Raw genomic sequence first — 11,209 nt, forward strand, 5'->3', positions numbered from 1 at the left:
ATTGCCACATATACTGTGCGTATTCTATGAAAATGAGGTGAGAGAAGCCATCCAGAAGAAGATCCAAGAGAAGCTGGTGACACAGGAGGACTTCTTTATTGTTAGCAAGTTGTGGTGTACCTTCTTTGAAAGAAACCTTGTAAAGGAAACCTATTAGAAGACCCCCACAGGCTCTGAAACTGGACTATCTGGGTATCTATCTTACTTACTGGCCCCAGGGATTTCAGTCTGGGAAAGACTTATTCCCCAAAGATGATAAAGGCAACAACCTTATCAGTAAAGTAACATTCTTGGATGCCTGGGAGGTCATGGAAGAGCTGGTAGATGAGGGGTTGGTGAAATCCCTTGGTGTCTCCAACTTCAACCACTTCCAGATGGAAATAATCTTGAACAAGCCTGGACTCAAATATAAACCACTGACTAATCAGGTCGAGTGTCACCCATACCTCACTCAGGAGAAACTGATCCAGCATTGTCACTCCAAGGGCAACACTGCCATACCCTATACCTCCGTGGGCTCTCCAGATAGACCATGGGCCAAACCAGAAGTCTTCCAGGTCACTACTGGAAGACCCCAATATTAAAGCGATTGCTGCAAGCAAAAAAAAAAAAAAAAACAAATCCCTTGGCCCAGGTTCTGATCTAGTTATAGATCTAGAGGAATGAATTCCCAAGTCTGTGACATCAGAATGCACTGTTGAGAACTTTCAGGTTTTTGACTTCAAATTGAGTGATGGGGATATGGGCACCCATACTTAGCTTCAATACAAACTGGGGTGTGGGGGGGCATGTCCTGTCTGACCAGGCTCATTGGGTGGAATACCCCCTCAATGCTGAATCTCCTGATGAGACATCTAGTGGATTCTTTCTCTTCACTGAACTGGAACTTGTTCCCCTTTAAGGCCTATGTTAGCCTATGTGAAATCATACTGTGCCTGACCTTGTTATAGGTCAGAATCTAAGCAAGGTTTATTAAAAATTTTTTTAGTGGTGCATTATAATTATACATAATGGGATTCGTTATGCCCTAATCATACATTCACACAACATGGGTTACCCAATCTCCTCAATCTCCTTCCCAGAACCTTCCTTTACCACTCCTCCTCCCTACCCCTAGGCAAGGTTTTATTTAGATCCATATGTTGAACTAGGAGATTTATCATAGAGAAGTATGACTCAGATGAGCCTAATTTTTCCACTTTTTTTTATCTGACCAATGTTTGTTTAACAACAGGATCTCTGCTAACATCGAGGATGCAAAAATGAAAAGAATTAAAAAACAATAAAAGTTAAAAAGATAATATTGTTAAAACATCCACAGTATCCAAAGTGATCTGCAGATTCAATGTAATTCCTATCAAAATATTGATGACATTCTTCATAGAAAAAAGAAAATTCATATGGAACCATATAAGACATGGAATAGTCAAAGCAATCTTGAGCAGAGGAACAAGCTGGAGGTATTATAATATCTGACTTCAAAATATACTACAAAGCCACACTGAACAAAATAGCAATGTTAATGGCATAAAAATAGATATATAGACCAATAGAACAGAATAGAGAAGACAAAAAATAAATTCATAGATTTACCACCACCTAATTTTCAATAAAGGCAGCAATACATATACTGGAAAGAAGATACTCTAAATGGGGCTGGGGAATATGAATATCCAATGCAGTTGAAAATCGACCTCTATGTCTCCCTTATACAAAAAATCAACTCAAAACTAATAAAAAATCTAAATGTATGAGCTGAACTATGAAATTACTAAAGGAAACGCTTTAAGACATCGGTCTGGAAAAATATATGTATATTTTTTAGATTAAAGCCCCAAATTGCACAGGTAACAAAATTTAAAAATGGACAAATTAGATCATATCAAACTAAAGAATCTTCTACATGGCAAAAAAAAAAAAATACTCAGCAGAGTGAAGAGAAAACTCACAGAATGGGAGAAAGCCTGCAAAATATTTATCTGTTAAGGGGCTAATATCCAGAATATATAAAGAACTAAAAACATTCAACAACAACAACAACAACAACAAAATATTAGTCCAATTAAAAATGGGCTAATGATCTGAAAGAAAACATATGGCCAAAAGTATATGAAAAAACATTCCATATCACACACTTCATCATGGAAATGCAAATCAAAACCATAATGACATATGCCTCACTCCAGTTAATGCCTATAATCATAACATAAAAAAGGAAAATTACAAGTCAATGAGGATGCAAGAAAGGGGAACTCTTCTACACTGCTGGTAAGAAAGCAAATTATTACAGCCAATGTGAAAAATTTTTACAGTATGCAGTTCCTCAGAAAACTAAAAACAGAACTGCATACAATTTACTACTGGGTATGTACCCAGAGGAAATGAAATCAGTATGCCAAAGAGACAAGAGACAGCTGCACTGCCAGGTTTATGGTAGCACTATACTCAAGAGCTGAGATATGGAATCAGACCGGTGTCCACCAATGAATGAATGGATAAACAAAATGTAGTATATGTGTGTTCCATTGAGTATTGCTATGGAATATTATTCAGCCATTAAAGAACAAAATTCCATCAGTTGCAATGACGTAGGTGGAACTGAAGGACATTACGTTAGGTGAAATAAGTCAGGCACTGAAAGACAAACACTCCATGTTCTCATTTAGCTCAAGGCAAAGTTGATCTCGAACAAGTAGAGAACTGAGCAGTAGTTACCAGAGCTCGGAGAGGTGGGGAGAGAGAAGTGCAAAGAGGATGGATAGGAGAATAGCATATATTGTTCTACAGCACAGCAGGAGCACTGTAGTTGCTGACAATTAATTGAATATTTCAAGATACCTGATAGAGAAAATTTTGAATGTTCCTAGTACAAAGAAATGATATATGTCTAAGGTGATGGATATGTCCATTACCCTGATTTAATCATTACACATTGTATACATGTTTTGAAGTGCCACACTGCACCTCATAAATAGGTGCAATTGCTATGTGTCCATTAAAAATGTTAATCAAGTAAAAAAAATAAAAGAGCAAAAAAAAATTAAGTCAGTGTTCTTTTTTTTTTTTTTTTTTTAAATCATGGCTAGTGTTTCCCAGTTTCCATAGAACTTACTCTGCATATCCTTCTTGGGCTGGTATTGTCATCCATCTTGCTGCTTTCCCTCTCAAAAGTGTTGTGATGTGGATAACAATTTGGTCACCCTGTAAGAAGACACACTTAAAATCAAGGTCATGAAAAGGCAGGGAGTAAAAGCATGGAAAAAAATTATATTAGGCAAACATGAATCAAAAGTCAGCTGATGTACCTCTTTTACTAGCAAACAAAATAAACGTCAAGATACAGCATCATTTGGAATAGAGAGATTCACTACCTAAAGATAAATGTTCATTCACCAAGACTGTTAATTTTTAAAATATCTGGCCTAATAAATGTTTTCAAAGACTTCATATAGTAATACGTAGAAAAGGAGAAACACAGTTCCAATATAATAATGAGAGATTTTAATGCATCTCTTTCAAGAGGTCAAATATACAAAAATTTAGCAAACATATAGATTGAATAACATTATTGGAAAGCTTTACCCTAATAGTCATTTATAAAATTCTTCATCTAATAACTAGAGAAAACAATTTTTCCCTCAGGTTATTTGGAGCATTTACAAAACTTTATTATGTAGTAGGCAATAAAACAAGCTTCAACAAATTTCAAAGTATATATAGACCTGTCTTCTGAAACAGTGCAATTAAATTAGAAGTCAAAAACAGTTTAAGAGCTTGATTTAAAATTTGTATGTATTTTTTATACTTTTGAAATACAGTTAAGATTCATTTGTCACAATCTGCAACTCCATCCTAGGGTTTCCCCACCTCCTCAATGATTTTTGTAAAAATTTGTATACATTAAGGTTCACCCTGGGGGGTGGGGGTAATAAAAGTTCAGAGCGTTAAACAAAGGGGAATGAAGGGAAGGGATGGGGGATAGGAATAGAAAGATAATGGAATGAATCTAACGTAACTTTCCTATGTACATATATGAATACACCAGTAAATCTCAACATTGGTACATCCACAAGACTGGGATCCTGACTAGAATAACATATATTCCATGCTTGTATGAATATATCAAAATTGATTCTACTGCCATATATAAGTAAAAAGAACAAACAAACAAAAAGTTTTACCCTTTGGGCTTTGCAAATGCAAAGGGTGATATATCTACCGTTAAACTATCATACAGCAGCAGCTCAGGAGGCTGAAGCAGGAGGATCACAAGTTCAAAGCCAGCTTCAGCAATTTAGCGAGGCCCTAAGTAACTTAGCAAGCCCTGTCTCTAAATAAAAAATAAAATGGGTTGGGGATGTGGTTCAGCGGTTAAGTGTCCCTGGATTTAATCCCCAGTACCCCCCCAAAAAATATCCTACAAAAGTATCACAGCCCTTGTGATATTTTTGTAAGATACTTTTGTAGAAAACCCCTTATGCTGCCTATTCAACTCCTTTCCCCTTCTCAAACCACTGGCAATTACTTAAGTTTTACTGCATACTTTGCCTTTTCCACAATGTCATCAGTCCTTGCAGACTGGCTTCTTTCATTTAGTGATATGCATTTAAGGTTTATCCATGTTTTTTGTGGCTTAATAGCACTTTTAGAAAATCACTGAATACTCCTCTTTCATATCCATGTATCACAGAGTTTTCTCACCCTTTCATCTCTATTGAAGAACATCTTGGTTGCTTCGACTGTTTGGCAATTGTGACTAAAGCTGTATAAATACAAAAACTTGTGTGGACATAAATTTTCAAAGCAGTTGGGTGAATATCTCATGAATGCTGGATCATATGGCAAGAGTATGTTTAACTTCGTTAAGAAACTGCCAACTGTCTTCCAAACTGTCTGTACCACTTTGCATTTGTACCAGCAATGAATAAGCATTCATGTTGCTTTGGTTCCAGACCAGAAACTGGTATGGTCCGTTTAGTGGATTAAAATCCATTCTAATAGATGCGTGGTGGTATCTTATTGTGTAGTAAATTGCATTCCCTAGTGACAAATAATGTTGACTGTCTTTTCATATGCTTATTTACCATCTGTAATCTGCTTTGATGGCTTATCTCTTCAGATCTGTTGCCCATTTTTAAATTTGAGTTTTGAAGTCTTTGTACATTTTTATATAAGTCCTTTATCAGGAATGTCCCAAACATTTTCTCCCAGCCTGTGACCTGCATTTTCATTTTTCTAACAGTGTCTTTTGCAGAGCAGAAGTTTTTAACTTTAATAAAGTCTCAATTATCTACATTTTCTTTAATTCTGTCTTTGGTGGTGTTATCTCCTAAAACCTCATTGTGTTGGGGCTGGGTTGTGGCTCAGCAGTAAAGTGCTTGCCTCCTATGTGTGAGGCACTGGGTTCAATCCTCAGCACCACATAAAAATAAATAAACAAAATAAAGATACTGAGTCCATGTACAACTAAAATATATTTTCAAAAAATTAAAAAATAAAACCTCATTGGGGAACTCAAGGTCATCTATATTTTCTGCTATGTTTTCTTCTCAAAGTTTTATATTTTGTTTTACATTTAGCTTTCTGATCCAATTTTAGTTAATTTTTATAACAAAGTATAAAATCTCTATCTAATTATGTTAATATTTTTACATAGGTACTTCCACAATTATCCCACTACCATAACATCTATCTACGTTAATGTTTTTACGGGGGTTCTTCCAATTATCCCACTACCATTTATTGAAATGACTGCCCTTTCTCTATTGGATGGCTTTTGTGTCTTGTCAAAGACTGGTGGACTATACTTGCATGGGTCCATTCTGTCCCAGAAATCTGTGTATGTACTCTCAATACCATACAATCTTGACTGTGTTGGCTTTATAGTAGTAAGTCTTGACATCAGGTAGTTTTGAGTCATCTAACTTGGTTGTTCCTCACTATTAAGTTGGCTTTCCTAGGTTTTTTGATTTACTATGTGAAATTTAGGACAAGTTTGTTATCTATAGAACAACTTTCTGTGCTTTTGATTGAGACTGTATAGAATCTATAAGTCAGCAGGGAAGAATCACCATTTTAACAAGAGGAGTAGTTCAGTCCATGGACATGAACTATAGATATAGATATCTCTATATATTTTAAGTAAAATAAAAATCTTGTAGATCCCTTGCAAGAAGGAATCGTAGTGGAAATTTTAAAAAATTGCAAATGAGTAATAATATAATTTCCACATGTCAAAAGTTGTGGATGGTAATAAAAAGTGGCACTTTGTGAAAAATTTATAGCTTTCACTGCTTTTGATAGGAAACCAGAAAGCCTGAAAATTGCTCAACTAAACCATCCATCACAGAAATTTAAAAATAACAAAAGAATAAATTCAAACTAAGTAAAGGAGATAATAAGGTTAAGACAAAAATAAAGGAAATTGAAAAAAATATATAATAAGAGGATCAAAAAGGTCCTATTCTTGGTTCTTCAACAGATTCATAAAATAGACAAACCTCTAAAATTATATTAAAAAAGTAAAAAAGGTACAAGTGAGTCTTCTATATATGCAAAAAATAATATCCAAATACAGCAAAATTTAAAATATTAACTGAATTCTAATATTAACTTTATGCTAAGACATATGAAGACTTAGGCAAATTGAATTCCTAAAACAAAATTAATCAAAACAGATTGTTAGATTCTATAAGGCTTAAAGAAATAGAAAGTCTGCATGGTCTGGCGACCAGGAGAGAAACATGTCCTGTGCCTGCATGGAGAGGCCCACCCCACGCTGGTGTTCCTTATTCACCAAAGTGTGGCTCTACAGCTCAACATTAGGGTACACATAGGCTTGAGGCTGCCTATATATAAAAAACTGGGATATTGCCACTTCTATCAAGGGACAACAATAAGGACCTGGTAAGACATCACCAAGGTCCCTGTGGGCCTGGCTGCACCAGAGGTTATCTCTACCAAGGGTGATAATAGTTATCCTGTTGCTAAGGTAACAGGGAGTCTTGCACGGGGTTGCCTGTCTCTTGTTTCTCCTACTAACAGCCAACTTCTTATGACTACCCTCTCACTAATCACATAATCTAATACCTCTTTATTCTCACATCCTACTCATAAACATCTCAGTCAACCCCCCCAGTCCCCCTTCTACCATTAGAAACTGTAAACCATTATGCAAATCTGTTGACTATATGGTAGAAGATAACCAAATTCATCATTTCTGATTGTAGCTACAAAACTGTACATGTAAAAATAGAAGCTAACGGATCTATAGCTGCATGTTGGGTACATTGAATGCTGTAATATTGATCTCCCCCTTAAAGGTGAGATCTTGGTAATCTGTAAGGACACTATAAGATAATAGGGCAGAAGCTGTAATACCTTGGAGCTACACTGCAAGAGAGGAAGACACATAGACATCATGAAAAAACAAGGAAGGAAAGTGCCCCAAACAAACCAAGATACTACAACCATAGAATCCATAGATAGTGCAGTAGATAAAATGTCAGAGAAGGAGTTCAGAATATACATAACTAAAATGATCTGGGAATTAAAGAATGACCTAAGTGAGCAGATACAGGCAAAAATCGATCACTCCAATGAAGAAATAAGAGAATAGATACAGGTGACCATAGATCACACCAACAAAAAGATAAGAGAGCAAATATAGGTAGCAAGAGATTACTTCAAGAAAGAGAGATTCTGAAAAAAAAAAAAAACAGAAATCCTTGAAATGAAAGAAACAATAAGCCAAATAAAAAACTCAATAGAAAGCATCACCAACAGACTAGATCAAGTTAAAAAACCAAAGGAGAAACCCAGTCAAGTTAAATACCAAAAATAAACAAAAAATTACCAGAAATACACTATCAGTAGAAGATAGGGCCTCAGACAATGAAGACAAAATATACAATCTTTTTTTTAATATTGATTTTTCAGTTGTAGTTGACATGTGGTAATTGTATTATTACTCATTTTCAAATTTTTAAAAATTTCCCTTATGATTTCTTCTTGCAAGGGATCTTGTTTATTTATTTATTTTTTATGTGGTGCTGAGGATTGAACCCACAGCCTCGCATGTGGTAGGCAAGCACTCTACCACTGAGTCACAACCCCAGCCCCAAAATATACAATCTTGAAAATAAAGTTGACCTCACAGTGAAGATGGTAAGAAACCATGAACAGAATATCCGAGAATTATGGGATACCATTAAAAGATCAAATTTAAGATTTACTGGGATAGAGGAAGGTTCAGAGATTCAAACCAAAGGAAGGCACAATCTCTTCAATGAAATAATATCAGAAAATTTCCCAAGCATGAAGAATGAATTAGAAAATCAAATACAGGAGGCCTATAGGACACCAAATGTACACAATTACATCAGATCTATGCCAAGATACAAGGCCACAAGAGAGAAAAATCATATTACTTATAAGGGAAGACCAATTCAGATCTCAGCAGATTTTTCAACCCAGACCCTCAACACCAGGAGATCCTGGAACAACATATTCCAAGCTCTGAAAGATAGTGGATGCCAACCAAGAATCTTATATCCAGCAAAATTAAGCTTCAGATTTGATGATGAAATAAAAACCTTCCATGGTAAACAAAAGCTAAAAGAATTTACCGCAAAAAAGCCTGCATTACAGAACATTCTTAGCAAAATACCCCACAAGGAGGAAATGAAAAAAAACAATGAAAATCTGCAAAGGAAAGAACTATAATAAAAGAAAAGCCAACCAAAGGAGAAACCAAGTCAATTTAAATACAAAAATTACCAGAAATACAAGTTATGTCTCAATAATAACCCTAAATGTTAATGGCCTAATCTCACCAATCAAAAGACAGACTGGTATATTGGACTTTTTAAAAAAAGACCCAAAATATTCTGCTTTCAAGAGTCTCATCTCATAGGAAAAGACATCCACAGACTGAAGGTGAAAGGTTGGGATAAAATATACCATTCACATTTTCTGCATATACAAGCCGGGGTTTCCATCCTCACATCAAATAAAGTAGACTTCAAGTCAAAGTTAATCAAAAGGGATAAAGATGGACATTTCATACTGCTTAAGGGAACCATACATCAACAAGACATAACAGTTATAAATATATATGCCCCAAACAATGGAGCATCTATGTTCATCAAACTCTTCTCAAGATCAAGAGTCAAACAGACCACAACACAATAATTCTGGGTGACTTTAAATCACCTCTTTAATCACTGGATAAATCTTCCAAACAAAAGCTAAACAAAGAAACTATAAAACTCAATAATACAATCAATAACTTAGACTTAACTGACATATACAGAATATATTGTCCATTAACAAATGAATATACTTTCTTTTCAGGAGCACATGGATCCTTCTCTAAAATAGACCATATATTATGCCACAAAGCAACTCTTAGTAAATATAAAAAAGTAGAGATACTACTCTATGTTCTATCAGACCACAATGGAATGAAATTAGAAATCAAGGATAAAATAAAAAATAAAAGTTACTCCAGCAGCTGGAAACTAAATAATATGCTATTTAATGAACAGTGGGTTGCAAAAGATATGAAGGAGGAGATTAAAAAATTCTTAGAGGTAAATGAGAATACTGATCCAACATATCGAAATCTCTGGGACACTATGAAGGCAATATTAAGAGGAATTTCATTTTATGGAGTTCATTCCTTTAAAGAAAAAAAAAGTCAAAAACTAAATGACCTAACATTACATCTCAAAGCCCTAGAAAAAGAAGAACAAATCAACCCCAAAGCAGCAGAAGACAGGAAATAATTAAAATCAGAGATGAAATCAAAACAAAGAAACAATTGAAAAAATTGACAAAACAAAAAGTTGGTTCTTTAAAAAACTAAATAAAATTGATAAACCATTACCCATGCTAACGAAGAGGAGACAGAAAACTCAAATTACTAACATACATATGATGAGAAAGGAAATATCATAATACACACTAAAGAAATACAGAAGAGAATTAGAAATTATTTTGAAAATTTATATTCCAATAAAATAGAAAATATCAAAGGCATCAGCAAATTTCTAGAGGCATATGATACGCCCAAACTAAATCGGATAATATACACAATTTAAACAGATCAATTTTAAGCAAGAAAATAGAGGACACCATCCGAAGCCTACCAACAATTCTTAGCAAGAAGAGTGAAGCAGGAGGCGCATCACAATACCAGACATTAAACTATACTACAGAGCAAGAGTAACAAAAACAGCATGATATTGGTACCAAAATAGACCTGTAAACCAATGGTACAGAAGAGAGGATACAGAGACAAACCCACATAATTATAGTTATCTCATATTACACAAAGGCACCAAAAACCAATTATATTGGAGAAAAGATAGCCTCTTCAATAAATGGTGCTGGGAAAACTGGAAATTCACATGTAACACAATGAAATTAAACCACTATTTTTCACCATGCACAAAATTCAACTCAAAGTGGATCAAGGACATAGGAATTAAACCAGAGACCCTGAACCTAATGGAAGAAAAAGTAGGCCCAAATCTCCATCATGTCAAATTAGGCCCCAATTTCCTTAATAAGACTCCTATAGCACAAGAATTAAAACCAAGAATCAATAAATGGGGTGGATTCAAACTAAAAAGCTTCTTCTCAGCAAAAGAAACAATCAGTGAGGTGAATAGAGTGCCTACAGAATAGGAGCAAATATTTACCACAAGCACATCAGTTAGAGCACTAATCTCCAGGATATATAAAGCACTCAAAAACCTTAACACCAAACAACAACAAAAAATAACCCAATCAATAAATGGGTGGTCAATTTTATGCTGTGTACATTTTACTACAATTTTTAAAAAATGACTTAAGTATGTTCAAGACCTGAGTATAAAATTAAATCTACAGGAATGTGATAAGGAAGAAAAATAAAAGATAGCTGATGGTCATAAATAAAAGCTGTTAATTTTTCCCTCTATTAATCTACAGATTCACTAAAACTCTAGTCAAACTCAAAATGTAAAAAATAAATTTTAAAAACCCAAATAGTATTTTTCAAAAAATCATTTGGCAAGATGTTTCTAAAATTTATATGGAAAAAAGAAAGTGTATTAATACCTAAGAGAATTCTAAAGAATGTTAAAGAGGAATTATTTACCATCATTATCAAAATTATACAAATTTGTTATAGTTATATTAATTACAGACAATGTAGTATTAA

At 34.4% G+C, this 11,209-nt stretch overlaps 1 pseudogene; it reads left to right on the forward strand.

The window, feature by feature from the left end:
- Positions 1–308: 308 nt before the first annotated feature.
- LOC114090132 (aldo-keto reductase family 1 member B10 pseudogene) lies at positions 309–901 on the forward strand (annotated as a pseudogene).
- Positions 902–11,209: the final 10,308 nt, after the last annotated feature.

Source organism: Marmota flaviventris, chromosome 1 (genome assembly GCF_047511675.1).
Source record: "Marmota flaviventris isolate mMarFla1 chromosome 1, mMarFla1.hap1, whole genome shotgun sequence".
NCBI lineage: Eukaryota > Metazoa > Chordata > Mammalia > Rodentia > Sciuridae > Marmota > Marmota flaviventris.